This window comes from Dasypus novemcinctus, chromosome 8, assembly GCF_030445035.2.
Source record: "Dasypus novemcinctus isolate mDasNov1 chromosome 8, mDasNov1.1.hap2, whole genome shotgun sequence".
NCBI lineage: Eukaryota > Metazoa > Chordata > Mammalia > Cingulata > Dasypodidae > Dasypus > Dasypus novemcinctus.
In genome coordinates this window covers 7,488,795-7,509,112 of record NC_080680.1, presented here as the reverse complement: position 1 = coordinate 7,509,112, position 20,318 = coordinate 7,488,795, and the positions used below count along the sequence as shown (strand labels likewise).

Genomic DNA, 20,318 nt, shown 5'->3' with positions numbered 1-20,318 from the left:
GATTAGTGATTGCTAGTGGTTGTTATCCTTTGGGAAGGGATATGAAGGTGATCTGGGTGGCAAATTACATGGGACTGTATATACGTATAATTTTATCCAACAGTATATTCAAGATTTGTACACTTCAGTGGCATTCAATATACCTCAATTAAAGGAAATAAAAAAGTAAACTGTATAAATATGGGAAAAATATGAAAACCATTTATACTTGGTAATTAAAGGACATGGGTATATTTTTGTGCCTTTCTATATTTTAAAAATTTCTCAAATACTTAAAATTAATTGAAAAAATATTAAAAATGAACAGACTATACATTCTTCCCGGGCACTCACCCTTACAAGTAAAAAAATTCATTAACACAACATAACAAACACAGGAAGACTCTGAAAGGTGGAAAGAAGGGGCACTGCCTGGGGACTTTGGGGCTTGAGAATTGACATGGAAGTGAGTTCCCAGAGCTCTCTCATTGTCTCCCATATATGCCAGGCAAGGTGCTGCAGAAGCCTGCAAACTAGAACCATCTGTAGATATAGGGAAAAACAATCAGAAGAAAAGCCTGTTTTCCCTCGCCGAAGGACTGGGAGCACCAACAGAGAGACTTTTCAGAGGAAAAGAGCAGGGAACAGAATCAGGTGCTGCAGCAAGATCAAGTATTACCACACAAGAACTAGAAAAGACCAACTGGTTTTGACTGATAGTAGGTTTACTGCCAGTTGGAGGTCACAGGCAAATGTAGATAGAAACCAAAATTGTAATTAGTGGGCTGAAGGGTGAATGAAGGTGAAAAAGACTGATCAGAATGTAGATCATTAAACTCTCTGTGGAATGACCTGCCTTGAGAGGTAATTGAGAGAAATATTTAGGAAAACCTATTTTAAGGGTAGGCAACTCATTCATTCACTTTTCAGATAGTCTGGGTTTTACCCCAGGATGAGGCAGAACCATCAAAAAGATGTTACCTCAGCTCCTGGGTTTTGGTACCTAGAAGAACAGAACTTTGGCCCTCTGCCTTCTATTTCCAATGAGAAACAGAAGGGTGTTCACTAAATCACCTGCATTAAGACCAAGACAGTGTCAGACTTCAGTGTCAGAAGTTTTTAGTGCCGAGGAAGAATCCAGTCGTTTCAGTGTTGTCATCAATACCATTCTTGACACAAGCACTGTCCTCCTGTCTTTTGCCATGGCTATTCAGAAACCTCTGAAATTAACTCCATCTTAACCATGATAAACCTGTATTTGCAGAGAACTAAATACATCTACCAACCCCACATTGCTATTCATTTGCTACTCTAGATTTTCCCTAAATGTTTCTTATTTATGTCTATGCCTACATTTCATTTTTAATATATGGGCCTTAAAGACCTCTAAAATCCATGGTAAAATAAAGTGATTAATAAAAACTCACTTGATATTTGCTCATTTTTTGCTGCTCTTGGGAAAGTGTGGAGAACTGTGGAGATTGGTTCAGCTAGGAGGAGGAAAGAGAAACAGGGTCATGGTATCGGGTGTGCTTTCCCTACACTTTGCACTTTCATTTCACCAGCTGGGGAACAGAACAATGTCCCATTGGCATTTGAGAACCAATAGAAAGGACCATGACCCATAGCTCCACGTGAACAAGTCTCCTCTGATAGGAACATGTGGGTTACTCCTTGGCAGTTTTTCACTGAGTGAATGCAGACTCCTTTTCCTATTAAATTAATAATTGATATCACCTTCTAATGAACAGAAAACATAAAAAAAGAGAAGATTGTTAAGCAATTTCAAGTATATCAGAGATGAAAATCTTTTTCTTTATTTAAACTCATGTGATGGCAAAAACACTCAGACTAGATTGTTTATCTTGTACATATTAATTGCTCTTTACATCTTGAGTTAGGGAAGCTACCATATAACTGAAAAAAATGAAGGGATTTTTTTGTTATTGTTACGAAAGAACTTTTCACCTTTTGTGTTTTACCTTGGCTGCAGATGTTAAAAACGATTTTCTTACAAGAGGCTTCTAGTAATTTACCTGTGACAGAGAGATGAACACTGTTCTACGCCTGGCTCTGTGTCAGGTGAACCTCGGCAAGCCACCATCTCAGTTCCATGTTTGGCGTTGAAAACTCAGAAACATAAAATGCTTCCTGTGTTATCTTTCTGTGACTCTAAGGTGAGAATGGAGGCGCCTCAGCCGATCTCTAGATCCACACGTGGTGGCGGATGTGGTGGGAGAGGGGCTCACAGACCCGTGCATGCTCTACTCTCAGACGAGGGAACCGACCCCGACCCTCTGTTACAGGGGACAGAGCTGGAATCCATCCGGGTCTTTCTGACTCCGGAGATCAGGCCCCCACGCTTTCTGGTAGGTTCATGGTCCACGCTCTGTACAGACCTTGCCCTCCGCCGCCTGAAGGGCCTTCCCACGGTCCGGCTGCAGGCTGGCCCGAGCACACGGTGCCCACCCAGGTGGCCACGCGAACACCACTTCCTGACGGGGACAAACTCCTTCAGTGTCTCGGGAGCCAGGAGTACAGGCCTCCTGACGGTCACCTCAAGTCCACCATCACCTCGGCCCTCTCCACCGCAGGGGATAACCGCCTCTCCTTCCTCAAACCACAAGTGGACCCCTCCTCTTCCCGGGATGCCAGAGGCCCGGATGGAGGAGGAGGACCCGGGCGCACATGCGTAGACAGATCGTGCCGACCCATTCCCAGAGTGCTGCGCGGGGGGGCCACTAACAGGCCCAGGTAGGATACCCGCAATCCTCTGCGCCCACGGGAACTGAGTTTTAGCGTGTCCGGACTGCATTCAAATTGCGAAAGTAGTTGTAAACATTTGTTCGGGGAACTGTAAGGTATTAGAACTTTTAGGTAACATCTGACGTGTCAGACCAGACGTGCTACTTTCTAAAGTAGCTCTGAAAAATTCTAATGCCTTCCCCAAATCTATATTTCCTATTAATTGATTGATTTCCTATTAATCTAATACCCTTTTTGGTTCTTGGAACCAGATCTTCCCAATTCTGCTTACAGGAATAACAGGGATAACACCTCAAAGCAAAACCACCGAATGGCATGAGAAACCCCAGTAAACCTGTAACTTTCCTCAGAAACAAAAAGCTTGATACCCTTGAGCGGTTGGCTGCTCACACAACAATATCCATCTATAAACTTTAAATGATGAATCCTGAAACCAGAACAAGCAGAACTTTGGCATGCTTGAGCTAACACAGGATTGAGAAATTTGCCCACGTCCTCCTCATGAGACCCTTTAAAAAATCCCGAGTCATCACTGGCATGGCAAGAATGCATCACACAGTTATCGCTCGATCCTTAAACCCCTCCCCCCTTTTCTTTGCCTACAAAAACCATATCTCTCTTTCCAACTTTGAACTGGTTTGAGGAAAATTCCCCCAGTTCCTTGTTTGTGCACTCGCAAAAAATCACCCTCTCGCTGAGTGAGGAGTTTCTCCTTTGTAGTGCCGGTTTGGATGGCCCTTTCTATTGTAAATAGCTGTTCAGGCAGCATAACTATAGCTCACATTTAATAACTTTGACTTGCGTAAAGATTTAAATGTTGAAAAAGGAAAAAATATATATCTTTAACATTTTTTCTTTTAAAAAATATTTTAGATTACATAAATGTTGCATAAAAAATTATAAGGGATTCCCATATGCCCGGCTTTTTAGCCATCCCACATTAACAATATTCTTTATTCATGTAGTACCATTTTTACAGTTGATGAACACATTTTGGAACATTGACGCTAAGCGTGGATTGTTTTACATTGAAGTTTACACTGTCTCCCACACATTTTCATGTTATTTCAAGATATATAATGGTCTGTGTCTGTCATTGCAATGTCATATAGGACAATTCCCAAGTCCCAAAGATGCCCAAGTACACATCTTCAAAATATATAATTCCCTAGCTCCATTCACAGAATAATATTTTTCCCTCCTCCCTAATAGACCTTGGAGTCTGACTAGTCCCTCCATAATCCCAGGTCTGCCTTCCCACCATCCACCTCCCCCACATTTACCCTAAGGCTTCCTTTTCAAGTAGCCTTAGCAAAATCATGACTAAGATCTAAAACTTAAAAAAAAATTTAATTAGAGAAGTTGTGAGTTTATAGAATAATCATGCATAAGAAATGGGTTTCCCATATGCACCCTATTATAAACACCTTGCATTAGTGTGGAACATTAGTTACAATTGATGAAAGCACTTTTATTTTAAATAGAATTTTATTTTTATTTTTTTGATGAGGTATTTTATTTTTAAATTTCTTTTTAAATTTTTTAATTAAAGTTAACAGATCACAAGGAATGTTACATTAAAAAACATAAGAGGTTCCCATACAACCCACTCCCCACCACCCCACCCACATCATTTTTGTAAATTGTATTTTTTTGATGATATATACATCTCAAAAAATGATACATTAAAAAACATAAGAGGTTCCCATATACCCCCCACCTCCCCACCCCACTCCTCCCACACCAACAACCTCCCCCATCATTGTGGCACTCATCACACTCGGTGAACACATTTTGGTGCACTCCTGCATCACATGGATAATAGTTTATCCTGTTGTTCACACTCTCCTCCAGTACATTCAGTGGGTTATGGCAGGATATATAAAGCCCAGCATTTGACCCTGCAATATCATTTAGGACAACTCCAAGTCCCAAAAATGCCCCCATATCACACCTCTTCTTCCCTATCCCTACCCTCAGCAACTATGGTGGCCACTTTCTCCAAATCAATTCTACACTTTCTTCTATTACTAGTCACAATAGTTTTATAGTAGAATATCAGTAAGTCCACTCTAACCAATATTTTATTCCTCCATTCTGTGGACCCTGGGATGGTGATGTCCACTCCACCTCTGGATCAAGAGGGTGCTTAGATTCCACATGGGTAATGGATGCAATTCTTCTGTTTGTAGTTGTAGGCACTCTTGATTCCCTGGTGTGGTGGTTGACCATCTTCATCTCTCCATTAGCTGACCTGGGTAAGTCCACCCAATCAGAGAGTAGGAGTTGCAACTCTGCTGAGGCTCAGGGCCCAGCTGACACATGGGCAGTCCAGAGATTCTAGTCCCATGAGTATACACCATCCCTAGCACCAACCACAGGCATGTGTAGAAAGGTCACATCTGAGTCCAGCTCCATCACACTCAGGAGCACAAATTCCAAAGTAGGGCCCTTTGACATGGCACAGAACTCCAAATCGATCTGCCATGACCATATACCCTGTGGGTCTCCATAGCCTTCAGGGGAACCAGTACCTAGGGTTGTACCTACTTTGGATTTTTCTGGGGTCCTGCTGAGGCATGTGTAAGTGCGACCCTCCTGATGACCTCCTGACTTTTTTTTGAAGACTCTTAGCAATAATCCCCCAAGTGCAATGGCAAAGACCAACAAGGAAGGATGGCCCAATAATGAGCCCTTGATACTGATAACTATGCTTATGAGCCTGTGTGCCTGAAATTTCAACTAGGCCTAGAGCTGCAGAGTGCCTAAGAGTTACCTCCTGAGAGCCTCCATGTTGCTCAAATGTGGCCACTCTCTAAGCCAAACTCAGCATGTAAATGCATTACTTCCCCCCAGCATGGGACATGACTCCCAGGGACAAGCCTCCCTGGTGCCGAGGGATTACTACCAATCACTGGCTGGAGATGCAACTAGAAAGAGACCTTGAATGAAAGCACATTTTAATACTTATATTATTAACTATGCTCCATAGTTTAACTTAGAGTTCACTGTTTGTGTTGTGTGATTCCATGGATTTTTAAAAAAATTTATTTTATTGCCATCTATATAACCTAACATTTACCCTTTCAACCACATTCAGATATTTATTTCAGTGCTGTTAATTATATTCACAACAATGTGGTACTATCACAACCATCCATTACAAAAACATTTCTATTGTACCAAATAAGAGCCATGTACATTTGAGCTCTAACTCCCTATTCCCTCCCCTGGAAAAGTATCTTCTAGTTTCTGACTCTGAGTTTGCTTATTCTAATTATTTCCTGTCAGTGAAATCATTCAATATTTGTCTGTTTGTCTCTGGTTTACTTAACTCAATATGATGTCTTCAGAGTTTCATCCATTTTGTTGTATGTATCAGGACTTCATTTCTTTTAATAGCTGAATAATATTCCATTTTATGTATATACAACAATTTTTGTTTTTATAACTACAACAGTGAGTTTCAACTGAGAGCAATTTTGGCCCCCAGAAGACATTTGACAATGACTAGAGACATTTTTGGTAGACAAAATGGAGGGTGGTTGTGGTACCTCTGGTGGAGTCCAGAGATGCTGCTAAACATCCTATAAGGTGTAGGACAGACCCCCTCCACACCAAAGGATTATCCAGCCCTCCAAATCAATCATGGTGTAGTTGAAAAGCCCTGAGCTGCTGTGATCACTTGGTTTGTGGATGAGGTACAATTCACTTGTCAGACTTATGTTTGTAAGCCCTGGGACTTCTCTTTTTCTTGTGTGCCTGTATAAGAACAACCCACTGCACAATCTTTCTGAATTGAATTCTATTTATTCTTCAGCCTGTCAAGCTTAATTTAAATTCAACCTTCATCCTTGAGGATCCCCATCAACTCTTACTCCTCCCTGCCATTGTCACTTTGAAGAGCTGAGAAATACCCACGTGTTTGAGGAACAACTTTTCTGGAAAACCCTGCAGGATGCTAGAGAAAAGTTCAGTTGTCCCTGGCATCTGGAGGTCTTCTGGTAAAAGGCTAGCTCAGAAGGCTGGTTTCTTGAGACACTGAGGGAGAATGCCAATATTTGCATACTTCTTGGAGCTTTCAAGCAAGGGCTTTTAAAGAAAAAGATTTCAGTAGTTGTTTTTAAAGAATTATTATTGGGAGGTATTTGGGGCTTCCCAGATGTCCTTCACATTAGGCACTTTATTGATTTCTTCATATTGTGGTTGGTTTGTGACATCCAGATGTCCTCAGAGTACTGAGAAACATTTTTGCTCATAATCCCATACTTTGGCAGTTTTTTTTTTTTTTTAAATTACTGAGACATACATGAGAGTAACTTCTTGTATGGCCCCTTACTCCATTTTAAATTTCTTCGCCATAGAAACTGCATTTTATTTTATCTGTTTTTCTGATTTCCCTCTTTTGATCAAGATCCTTTTCTGAAAGCACCACTCATCAATATTTGGTATAAATCCCTTTGTGCCAGGATGACTTATTCCTGGGAGTGGTGTCCTATGTAAGAGGGAAAAGTGCCAGTTTGTATGCAGAGTTTTGCTTAGACAGTGGACACATTTCAACAACAAGGAAGTTCTTAGTGAGTGACTCTTAGGCATTAGTTATAGTTAAGCTTGTCTTTGTCATAATTTTATACGTATCTTTATGCTTAAGGGTCTTCCACATTAGCTTGACTTGTGGCAGGGCGATAGTCATGGCCATTATTTTAGAGATAAGAAAATGAATAAGAAGCACTGTAATGATTTTAATAAGGGAAAGTGTTTCAAAAAATATTTGGAACATTCTACAAAGCGAGTCATCCCAAGATCCAAGAGTCAGCCAGTATCATTTTCAGTTATGATACTCTAGTTAAAGCTTTGGTCATATAACCAGAGACTCGAATAATATCCTGTTAATAAGGAGAGTATTTCTTATTGAACCTGCAAGAATACTTATATTTCCATGAAAATCAGAATATTCAATAAGAGATTCTGAATTCTAGGCATCAGACAAGGAGAAAAAGATAAATGTTTTATGAGTTATAGACAGCTTAAGGGAAAAGGAAAATGTATTATTTGTATATCAAAAAGAAAGAAAATATCAGCAATATTTGAAGCAAAATCCATAATCATTCTTATTTAATTCATTCTGTCCTTAGTAATTAATTCTTTTTCTGCTCAATGTTGTGTTAGTAATTGCAGGTACCCACTAGCTTTCTACTAGATTTTTGGAATTTCTGAGTCAGTCCAATGATTTTTATTTTTTTTTGAAAGATTTATTTATTTATCTCTCCCCTTCCCCCCCAGTTGTCTGTTCTCTGTGTCTATTTGCTGCATGTTCTTCTTTGTCCGCTTCTGTTGTTGTCTGTGGCATGGAAATCTGTGTTTCTTTTCATTGTATCATCTTGTTGTGTCAGCTCTCCATGTGTGTGGTGCCATTCCTGGGTAGACTGCACTTTCTTTTGTGCTGGGCGGCTCTCCTTATGGGGCACACTCCTTGTGCATGGGGCTCCCCTGTGCGGGGACACCCCTGTGTGGCAGGGCACTCCTTGTGTGAATCAGCACTGTGCGTGGGCCAGCTCCGCATGGGTCAAGGAGGCCCTGGGTTTGAACTGCGGACCTCCCATGTGGTAGATGGATGCCCTAACCACTGGGCCAATTCTGCTTCCCCCAATGATGTTGATGCAAAGTTCTTTAAGCATTGTCATTAGGTCTGTTGCTCTAGAGTACCTGGCACAGTGTACTTTCCAGAGGTCTCTGAGATAGCACTTTTCTGTTGAAGGCAACAGCATTCTAACTTGCAACTGATTACAAATGTTTTCAGGAGGACATTAGAATAAAACAAAAAACTCTTGGTGAGTACTTAAAGACTTAAGAGTAATTACTGTTTTGTAACAATGAAAGACTTAATGAGAGTTTATTACAGAATAATGTAAATGAGGATGAAATTTGTTTGTGTGTTTATATTTGGTAATGTATTTCTAATGAATATTTATCATGTTCTTATATGAGATATTTCAGTACCAGGAACTCATAGACAGTGAGGACATTGGTAAATCTCTAGGAATTTTATACAATTTCTGGAGCATATTAATAATACTTTAAGTACCCAAACCTAACTAAGAGAAAGTTAGAAAATTCCTTTTGATTTGACATCCCTCCCCTTCAAATTCATAAATTATCAAATGTATTTCTAGCACCTTTGTTTTTACAAGGTGAGGAGCAGATTCTTTCGTGATTTTCCAAGGGCCCTCTGAAAAAATCCCAAAGACAGTTTGAAATAAAAAAGAAATCATTTAGGTTTTGATTTTAGAAGGTATTGTTAAAAAGTTTTCAGGAAGTTTGAACACTTGGTTAAATAGGGTAACAGGTCACTGTCAAATGATACTTGTTTTGTTTTCTTGACATATTTAAACCTTTCTTTTAAAATTATAAACAAATGCTCAAAAAGACAAACACTGCAATTCTTTATTTTAAATACTTTTTTATTAAAAAATACTGTAGATAACATAAATGTTACATAAAAAATATAGGGGATTCTCATATGCCCCACTCCCTATTTTTTCCACATTAACATCCTTCATTAGTGTCATACATTTGTTACAATTGATGAAACATATTGGAGCATTGCCACTAAGTAAGGTTTATAGTTTACACTATAGTTTACACTTTGTCTTGCACATTTTTGTAAATTATGACAAAATATATAATAGACTGTATCCATCACTGCAACATCATTAGGACAATGCCAATGTCCTGAAAATACCCCTATATTATATCAGTTTTTCCCTCTCCCTCTCCTCAGAACCTCTCGTGGCCATTGCCTCCACATCAATGATAAAAGTTCTTCCATTGCTAGAATAACAATAAGTCTATAGTAGAATAACCCTAATTCTACTCTAGTCAATCGTTCACTCCCCAGTCCTGAGGCTTCTTGGATGGTGATGCCCACTCTGCCTCTAATGGGGCAGATGGATGGGACTATCTTGCTTGCAGTTGCAGACTCTCTCTGTTCCCTGGGATGGGCTTTGTCCATCATCATCTCCTTGTTATTTGTCCTGGGTGAGTCCACTGAACTGGAGAGTAGGTGTTGCAACTCCCTTGAGATTCAGGGCCCAACTAGCATGGGACAGTCCCAAGATTTAAGTCTCTTGGGCATACACCTATCAACTCTAGTATTAATATTAACTAAATATTAACTAGTATTAATATTAATATTAATATCAACTATAGGTCCAAACAGAAAGGTAGAAGAGCCTTATGTAGGGAAACCGCAAATGAGTTCAACTCTGTCACACCGGGGAACACACATTCCAAAGTAGGGCCCACTTGCAGGGTGTCAAACTCCTGAGCTGTCCGTCTGGCCAGTTGTGTTCTGGATATCTCTAGAGCCCTCAGGAGCCTGGCAATTTGAGGCAATATGTACTATGGCAGTCAATGAGATCCTAAGAATGGCAATTCTTATATGGCAAAATAAAAGTGCCATCCTCCACTTCTCATTTCCCACAAATAAACATTGTTAAGTGGTGCTGGGCTTTCTCCATGGACTTCAATGCAGACACACAGACAAAATTTCATTTTTCAGAAATGACAAAAATCTAGCAAATAATGTACTTACTTACAACTAACTTGTTTACTTAACATTGTTCTGTGGTCCTGTCTTCATTATATTCCATTATATGGGTGTGTGAGTGTACCATATTTAACAATCCTTTTTAATAGATTTAAAAAATATATTTTAAATTTATTTTTAAAAGATGCATAGATCGCACAAAATGTTACATTAAAAAATATAGGAAGTTCCCATATACTCCACTTCCCACACACCTCACTTTTCCCACTTCAACAACTTCTTTCATTAGTGTGGTGCATTCACTGCATTCGATGAATACATTATGGACACTGCTATACAGCATGGACTATAGTTTATGCTGTAGTTTACACTCTCCCCCAGTCCATTCATGGGTTATGGCAGGATGTATAATGTCCTGCATCTGTCCCTGCAATATCATTCAGGACAACTCCAAGTCCCGAAAATGCCCCCATATCACACCTCCTTTATCCTCTCCCTGCCCTCAGCAACTGCCCTGGCCACTGTCTCCACAACAATGATACCGTTTCTTCCATTGCTAGAGTCACAATAATTCTATAGTAGAATACCAGTAAGCCCACTCTAATCCATATTTTATTCCCCATCCTGAGGACCCTAGGGTGGTGATGCCCACTCCACCTCTCCATTGAGAGGGTGTTTTGATCCCACATGGCTGGTGGATGGGACTCATGTGCCCACAGCTGTAGACTCTCTTGTTTCCTTGGTGTGGAGGTTGTTCATCCTCACCTCCCTGTCAGCTGACCTGGGAGAGTCCAACAAACTGGACTGTAGGTGCTGCAACACCGCTGAGGCTCAGGGCCCAGCTGGCACATGGACAAGAGATTCAAGTCTCCAGGGCATACACCAACCCCAGTGCCAACCACAGGTTTTTAATATATTTCCAATTTACACTATTATAAATAATGTGTGGTGACTACCTTGGTAAATTTTCTTTGTATATTGGTGAGAGTCTTTGCACATTTGTATGATTATCCCTGTAGTACAAATCCAAAGTTAGAGAGTTGCATGGTTAAAATTAGTACACATTTAAAAATGATATGTTGCCAAATAGCTCTCAAAGAGGCTGAACCAATATATACTCCTTTTATGACTGTATACCAGTTTTAGTCTCCTCACACTAGTACCAACAGGGAAAAATTTGAATAAAACTCTAAAAAAATATATTGTCTAATCCTGTCATTCATGTACCATATCCTTATTTCCATTGGGTTTTATTTCTTTTATTGTTTGATTTATAAGTCTGTTTGTAAACTAGGCTTTAGTCAGGTGTGTTCCAACAGTTTTGTCAGCCTAGCTTTGATATTCATCTTGAGACTTAATGGCTTATTGCTCTTGTTGGCCAAGGAATAGTGTTAAGTTTTTACATAGTCCCATATTTTAGGCTTTTATTATGGGATCACAGTGTTTGTGTCATTTTTTGAAAGGCTTTCCAAATTGCAAGTCATACAAAAATCCCTAGATCATTACATTTCATGTTTTATTTACATCTTTGATTACTGGGAATTTATTTTGGCATAAAGAAAATGAGAAAGAGATTCACCTTTCTCTCAAAATGGATCATGAACTGGCATGTCCAACCTCATTTATTTCAGAGTGCTTATTTCTTGACATAAAATCCCATTTTTATTACTTATTAATATCTATTACATACTTGAACCTATTTTAAGATTTTATATTTTGTTACTCAATTTGACAGTTTATTGCTGCTGCTCTGCTGTGTTAATCACTGCCGCTTTATTATAGGTTTTAATACGAGATGGTGCTCTGTGCCCTCTTATGAGTCTTAATTTTCAGGCTTTCTTTTCTTTTATTAAAGAATATCTTCCAGATAAACTTTAAAATTATATTTTCATCATAACTCTCTCCCCAACAAAAAAACATGTTGAGGTTCCTCTGGCCTCATATTAAATTGATGTGTTAATTAATTCAAATGACCTCTTTACAATGATGAAGTAATGACATCTTCCTAAAGAAAGATCTCTTTCCTTTAATTCAAGTGTTATTAACATGTCTGGATACAGGTTAATAGTTTCTTTCATATAAATGCACATATAGACACATTTTATTTAGTTTATTCTATTCAATTTGATACTCATAATTCCAAATAAGTTATTTGGATATAAGTTGTTGATGTTTAAAATTTAACCTTTATCTTTCTGAATTGTCTACTAAGCTTTCTGTGGATTTTTTTTCAATTTTTCTAGGCATATAATACCATATTGCCAGTTGCTTTTCCTATATTTATGCTTCCTTTTCTAATGGATTATAAACAGCAACCAGAGAAAGCCTGGTGAGGCTGTATAAATCGGTCATAGATTTTCACATGAAGAGCATTACAGAGATCCAGAGATCACTGCAGACAATCACGGACCCCAGTCTAGATACTGGGGTTAAAGCTGAGAACAAAGGAGATAAAATTCCCCACCCCATGGAGTTTATGTCCTTGGAGGAGGGATCTATCATTCAGGTCCCTGAAGGTACACACTGTCACCTTCAAAGGACAAAGGGAGGGGAACTCCTTAAAAGGTGTATTAGGCAGCCAAAGGGCTCTTGATGCAAAGCACCAGAAATATGTTGGCTTTTATGAAGGGTATTTATTTGGGGTAGAAGCTTACAATAACAAGGCTATAAAATGTAAGTTACTTCTTTCACCAAATCTGTTGCCATGTGTTAGAGCAAGATGGCTAGTCTCGGCGAGGATTCAGCCTTCCTTTTAGTCCTAAAGCTCCGTGTACCCAGTTCCTTCTGTCCTCGCTGTAGGCTGGCATGAGGCTTGTCTCCCTCCCCAGGGCTCGTTTCTTTCCAGGCTCAGCTGCTCTGTTCTCTTCACAAGTAATAACACTGCTGAGTAATAAGTATGTGTACTTTTAATTTTGCATGATATTGCCACTTGTTGTGTATGAGCATTTCTGATATTTCATATCCTCATCAAGACCATTATAAAGCTTTTAAAGTTTTACCTATCTGATGGATATAATTGAATTTTCCTAATTACTGAATTTAACATTGAATTTTACGACTGAATTTATTTTTAAATATTTATTGTTGATTTGTTTTTCTTCTGCCATGAATTAAATTATTTGTTCATTTTTATTGGGCTTTTGTCATTTAATGATTTGTAAGAATTCTTTATTCTGGGTACTAATCCTGTTTTGATTACATATATTGCACCTGTCTCTTTCTAGTCTATGCCTAGTCTCTAAGTTTGTTTATGTTGTCTTTTGATCAACAGAAAATTTAATTTGTAATTTAGTCAAATTGTTCCAGTCTTTCCATTTATTATTGTACTATATATATATTTTTGAAGATATATTTCCTATCCTGATATCATAATGATAGTCTCCTATTTTATCTTTCTAAAATTTTGAAGTTTCATTTTTTTTAAGTATAGTAGGTTTTTTATTTTTGTCTTTTCTTTAATTGGGTAAGGGTTTAATATCCAGAATATATAAAGAAATTCCACAATTCAACAATAAAAAGACACATGAGCCCATGGAAAAAAGGACAAAAAGACTTGAACATACATTTTTCCAAAGAAGAAATACAAACGTCCAGATAGCACAAGAAAAATTCTCAGAAACATTAGCCATTAGGGAAATACAAATCAAAACACAATGTTTAGTCTTCTAATCCTTGGACATGAATGTCCTTCCATTTATTTAGGTCCCTCTTGGTTTTTGTAGCAATGTTTTGTAATTTTGTGTGGACAAGTCCTTTACATTTTTTTAAAATCCATTTTTAAAAAAAATATTACATTCAAAAAATATGAGGTCCCATTCAACCCCACCGCCCCCAACCCCCACTCCCCCCACAGCAACACTCTCTCCCATCATCATGACACATCCATTGCACCTGGTAAGTACATCTCTGGGCATCGCTGCACCCCATAGTCAATGGTCCACATCATAACCCACACTCTCCCATGTTCCATCCAGTGGGCCCTGGGGGGATCTACGATGTCCCGTAGTTGTCCGTGATGCACCACCCAGGACAAAGTATAGTAGGTTTTATTTGTTTGTTGTTTGTTTTTGAGGTTTTTGGGTGCTGGGAATTAACCAAATGCCTCATATGTGGGAACCTGACATTCAACCACTGAACCACATCTATTCCCAGGTATCGGGTTTTTTTTTTTTTTAAGATTTTAAAAAATTGTTTATTTCTCCCCACCCCTTGGTTGTTTGCACTTGCTGTTTCTGTTAATTTTCCTTGTTTCCTTTGGAGGCACCAGGAACTGAACCTGTGACCTCCGATGTAGGAGGGAGGTGCCTAATTGCTTGAGCCAACTCCATTCCCTGCTTTGTTGTGTCTCTCACTACACTTTTTTCTTCTTGTGTCTCATATTGCATCATCTTGTTGTGTCTGCTTGCTGAACCTGCCTGTCATGCCAGTTCGCTGCCTTCTTTAGGAGGCACCAGGAACTGAACCACAGACCTTCCATATGGTAGGTGGGAGCTCAAACATTTGAGCCACATCTGCTTGCCCCAGGTATAGGTTTTTAATCCACATCAAATTTACTTTGTGGAGGCAGGTACCAAATTTTTACATTATTTTTTAAGATTAGCCAATTAGTCCAGCATCATTTTGTCTATCCATTCTTCTCTCATTTGTAAATCACAAACCAAGTTCCATCACACACCAAATTTCTTCCATTTAAGCATGTCTAATTCTGGGCTGTCCAGTGCAATCTATTGCTCTCTTGGTATATCTCTGTACCAATAAAACATTGTCTTAAATGCTGAAGCTTCATATGAAGTTTTGATAACTGGTAGAGTGTATTTAGTCATCTTATTCTTCTTTTACAAAGTTGTCATCCTCCTCCTTTTCCTTTATGGAATCATAAGAATATAAGAATCAGTTTTTCAAGTTCTATGAATCACTCTTGTTTGGTATTTGTATCACCGGTGCTTTAAATTTGTTGGGTGGAGTAATTGCCATCATCACTGAATCAAAATGTCCATAAATAAATTTGGTCATGTCTTTCAATAAAATTGTGTAATTTTCTCTATGAATGTACTGCACATCTTCTGTTGGAAATACTTCTAAAGGGACCTTAAAGGGCTTTTAAAGTTTATTTTCCATTTTACCTTTTTCCGAGAAAGATTTTACTTCAGTGTTTAAGGACTCAGCTCCTTCTATGGGCGTAGACCAGGTTTTGGGGCAGCACCTGCAGGTCTAAATGTGGGTTGGTCCTTTTGGGCTTCCAGAGAATAGTTCCTGTCTATCTTGCTGTGATTGGGAACTCCTGCTCACTGGATGTGGTGTGACCATGAGGCTGGTGTGTTCTGCGCTGTCTAGAATTTTGGGAGTTAAGATACAGTTAAGATACACATATAAGATGTGTCCCTTAGACCAAGGAGATAAAGGCACCATGAATTCCAGATGGAATGGAAAATGGGACACTCTGGAAAATGTTTGTTCAAAGGGATCAAAAGTAATTTTTAAGGTCCATGACTTTGACATAGCAATTCCATTTGTAGGATTTTATTCTTCAGATATCTGAAAAGTAGACAAAGGGTAAAATAAAAGGATTGCAAGGAAGCATTGTTCAATTATGAAAAATGAGAAAAAATTACCTAACTACTTCAAGAAACTATATATAACCATATAATGGAATATGCAGTTATTCAAGATGTATCGAACACGCCATACAACAGAAAGAGAATATATATTTTTTTCTAAGCACTCATGGAATAACCACTAAAATTGACCATGTTCTAGGGTATGTGCAGATGTAAACTGAAAAGAAATGTAATCATAAAGAGTATGCTTTCCGACTAAAACAGAATCAAACTGGCAATCAATAACAAAAGGTGACAGGAAAATCTTAAACGTGGGAATATAATAACATTCTTCTGAATAATCATTGTCTCAAAGAGGAAGTTTGAGACAAAATTAAAAAATACAAAAGGCAGTCTGAGACTAAAAACACAACATATCAGAATATGTGGGATGAAACTAAAGAAGTACTGAGAGGGAGGTTAAAAGCACTAAATTTTACAATAAAAATGAGGAAAAGAATCAATAATCTAAGATCCTGTCTCAAGAAACTAGTAAAAAGACCAAGGAAAACCAAAGCAAGGAAAAGAAAGAACACATTTGGATCAGAGCATAAACTGAAAATGGGAAAACGACAGAGAATATGAATGAAATGAAACATTGTTTCTTAAAAAGAAAATTTTAAAAAAATTGATAAAGCAATAGACAGACTGGAAAAATAAAAAGAATGAAGACACAAATCACAAAAGTCATAAAAGATATAAGAGAATGACTGAGACCGTAAAACCATTAAAAGAAAACAAATTAGGTCACAAAGGGAAGCAGAAATCAGAATGGCATAGAGCCTGGGTGAAATCTGAGTGCACATTCAAAGATGATGAAAACACAAGAGACATTTGGGAAGCAAGGTGATGCGTGTGAAAAATATTTTCTTTACAATTTTAGAAGTGTTGTTCCTATAATTAAAAAAAAATGGGCTTGTGACCATTTGAAATTAATTTAGCAATGGCAAAAAGAGAAACATTCTGTTTGTAATGTAATGCCCTGCTCTGGATGTGATACCCTTTGATGGCACTCGGTTCAGTGGAGGGCCCATGAGTCAATTACCGGTTAACATTAATCTCTGACTCCTGATTGGTAGCTGTCAGTGGGCGTGGTGCAGTTGTGTCCCGCCCCCTGTTGGATCTGCTATAAAGGGACCCTCCCTAACCAGACACCAGCACAGAGCTCTGTGGATTTGGATCCTGCAGCGGGACAGAAGGAGAAGGCTCAGGTCTGAGGTCCGGGGGGAGACCAGCCCCTGCCTGGCTGCTCACAGCTGAAGACCCGAGAAAGAACAACTCCGGAGACCGACACAGGAGGCCCGGGAGGAACCCAGGCCTCTGCCAGGAGGGTGGCCTGCGGGGCCCTTCCAGCAGGCGGCCGGGAGAGGCTGGGCCCACGGAGCCCAGGAGGGGAGGCCGGAGGATGTACAGAGCAGCAGAGGCCGCTGCCCTCTTGCCAAGACATGGGAGCAAACATAGACGAGGTCTACAACAGCGTCTCCTCGTAGACCGAGAGCGTGCTGGTGGCGATGGGAGAATTAATCTCCTCGTGCAGTTTCACTCAGTGGTGTCACGCTGGATCCCAGGAGGAGGGATACAGCCAGCACCAAGGTATGCTGAGCACCCTGGCTCAATGTTGAGTTTTCAATGCGCAACATCTTGTTGGTCCATGAGAGGAATCTCAGAGAAAGGGAAAATTATGCGAAAATGTCCGAAGAAATATAACGTAGCATCGCTGGAGAATGTGAAGAAATTGCTGAGTGCAGGAAGCAACTTCTTCATGCCAAACGATTACAAAACAATCAGCAGAGAATATGATGCTTGGGCAAAAGTGATTCAGCATTATCCAGGGCAGCCGGAGGCACTGAAGGAACTAGAGCCTCTGGGCAAAGGGCTGGAGCATCTTTCCCAGATTAAAGAGAGCCTCGAAGCTAAGACGGAATTGAGACGCAAACACTTTCACGGGCTTCTTAGCACCCTCCACCAACTTCAGCTGCCTTTGGGAGAGGAGGAAAAGCTCTCAGAGTTGGAGGAACCTGAAGAGAATAGCATGGAAAGTGATGCTGCTCCAGAGACAGGCTGACTGCTCACCATTCCCAGGAAAATTGAAAGACAGACGAGATCTTCGTGTGCGTGGCATCAGTCACGCTCGGGAGATATTTCAAGGTATTTCTGCAGTGAAATGATTGCATTTACTTAGTGAAGCCTATTTCATTCATACTTCTCCGCACAAGGGAATGTGCCTTTTGTATAAATTTCATTTATTAGAATACTTTTTATTCCCTTGTCTTTCAATGGAGGAAGCACTACTGAGAAATTTCTAATAAAGCGTTTTCAGTCATGAAAACCTACTTCCTTTGTTTCTGCAACAAACTTTTATCGAGCGTCTTGGTAACCACATTAGGAGTAAATATACCTAAATTCTAGATGAATATTCTGTGCTCACCTTGCATACATTCGTACCTATCTGAGTTTCCCTGGACAAACAATTAGGAAAATGAAAGACATGCCTTAATTCTCATGGTGATACATGCTATAATAGCGAGAAAGCTGAGTGAGTGCACAGAATGTAAAATTTTACCAAAAAAAAAAAAAAAAAAAAAAAAAGAAAGATATGATGGGGAGATTCTTGCATATTGGTGATCATTTAGCAGATGTGAATGCTCTGGACATGCTAATAGGGGTTCATTTTAGGAAATGCTTAGAGGATGAAGCTATGATTTCGAGGGGAGAAGGTTGCAAAAATGGGGTTGTCGCCATGCAGGCACACCAAAGCTGTAGTGGGGCCATTGAGTAGGAAGTGGTAGTAAACGAGGCCACAGAGGGAAGCAGAGGTCAGAGGGGATGACACAGGCTCTGGATGAAGTTTGATGCACTTTCAAAGATGATGAAAATGAAGAGTCATTTTGGAATCAAGGGGATATGGGTTAACTATACTTTTCTTTACAATTTTACAAGTTGTTCTTGTGATTAAAAAATATGTATTCTCTAAGGGATCTGTAGTACCTTGATATGGGTTTTGAATTTCAAAAATGGATATTGGATTATGTTTGTAAACTGCTCTGTACCTGGGCTTGATTAAATTATGATTAGGGCTTTGACTGGGCTACGCCAGTAGGACAGAGAAAGCACACGGCAGAGCAGAGGTGTTACTAGGAGTTTGGATGTTGGAGTTTCGATATTGCAATTTTGATATTGGTGTTTTGAGCTGGAGCCTGGTAAGTAAGCACACAGAGAAGCAGAGCAGCTGATTCCAGAGAGAATTAAGCCCCGGGTAGAGAGACAGAGTCAGTTGCTTGATAGCCTAGAGAGCCTCATAGTCTACAGCTGAGCTTGTGGAGAAAACAGAGCTGAGCTTGGAGAGAAATGAGGAACCCAGGAAGCCAGAACCCTGGCAGATGTCAGCAGTCATCTTGCCGATATGTGGCAATAGACTTTGGTGAGGGAAGTATCGTATGCTTTATGGCCTGGTAACTGTAAGTTTCTACTCCAATAAATACCCTTTATAAAAACCAACTGATTCATGGTATTTTTCATCACCACCCCTTTGGATGGCTAATACACCATCCATATGGTAAGATTTTCAAACTTTCAGTATTCAGCTGAATGGGGTTTTACACAGATGGTGCTTGAAGGAAATTTATCAGAGGCTCTGAAATCTCGGGTCCTCTCTCCAAAACTGCTTAGTCAAAACCCAAGGAGACTAGGACAAGTTGGCCTTCCATCACTATCAATAAGCTCTGCCTGTCTGAAAACTTCTTAGAAATGGAATTGAACTGCACATGACTATCTTCCTTGCTTGGCACCTTCACCCAAGAAACAACTGTACATTTCCATATTATTGTGCATTATGTTCTATAATATTGTATTGTAATATACCAGAACTTATTCTACTCTTGGCAAACATTTGTGTTGTTTCCAGTTTTCAGCAATTATGAATAAAGAAGCTAGGAACAGTCTTGGAAATGCTTTTATGTGAACATATAACTAAATCTCCTGATGGTCTATAATTAGCAATGCTGCAATGAAGATATACTAATTAAAGAAAAATACAAGCCAAAGACTTAGAGAGGAACATGTCCTGGACTTTCCAGATGCATTTATGTGACAATTAATTCATATTCACAGTATGTATAGAGAATACCTAAAAATCAATAATTTGCAGAGAATCAGTGCAATTAAATGGGCAAATGTCTTGAAGAAAGATTTAAAAAGGAGTATTTTTAAATAGTGAAGTATAAGAAAAGGTGCCTGTGGTAGGTTGAGATTAATTTAGGAATGCCAAAAAGAAAAAGAGTATGTTTGTTGCCTAATCTGCTCCTGTGTGTGTGATCCCCTTTGATGGCATCCGATTCATTATGGAGCCCTTGAGTCTATTGCCAGTTAAGACTGATTTCCAACTTCGGATAGGTGCCTGTCAGTGGGCGTGACACAGTTGTGTCCCT

At 39.3% G+C, this 20,318-nt stretch overlaps 1 pseudogene; it reads left to right on the top strand.

Moving 5' to 3' along the window:
- Nucleotides 1-17,296: 17,296 nt before the first annotated feature.
- On the top strand, nt 17,297-17,956 carry LOC131279558 (THO complex subunit 7 homolog pseudogene; annotated as a pseudogene).
- The last annotated feature ends 2,362 nt before the right edge of the window (nt 17,957-20,318 follow it).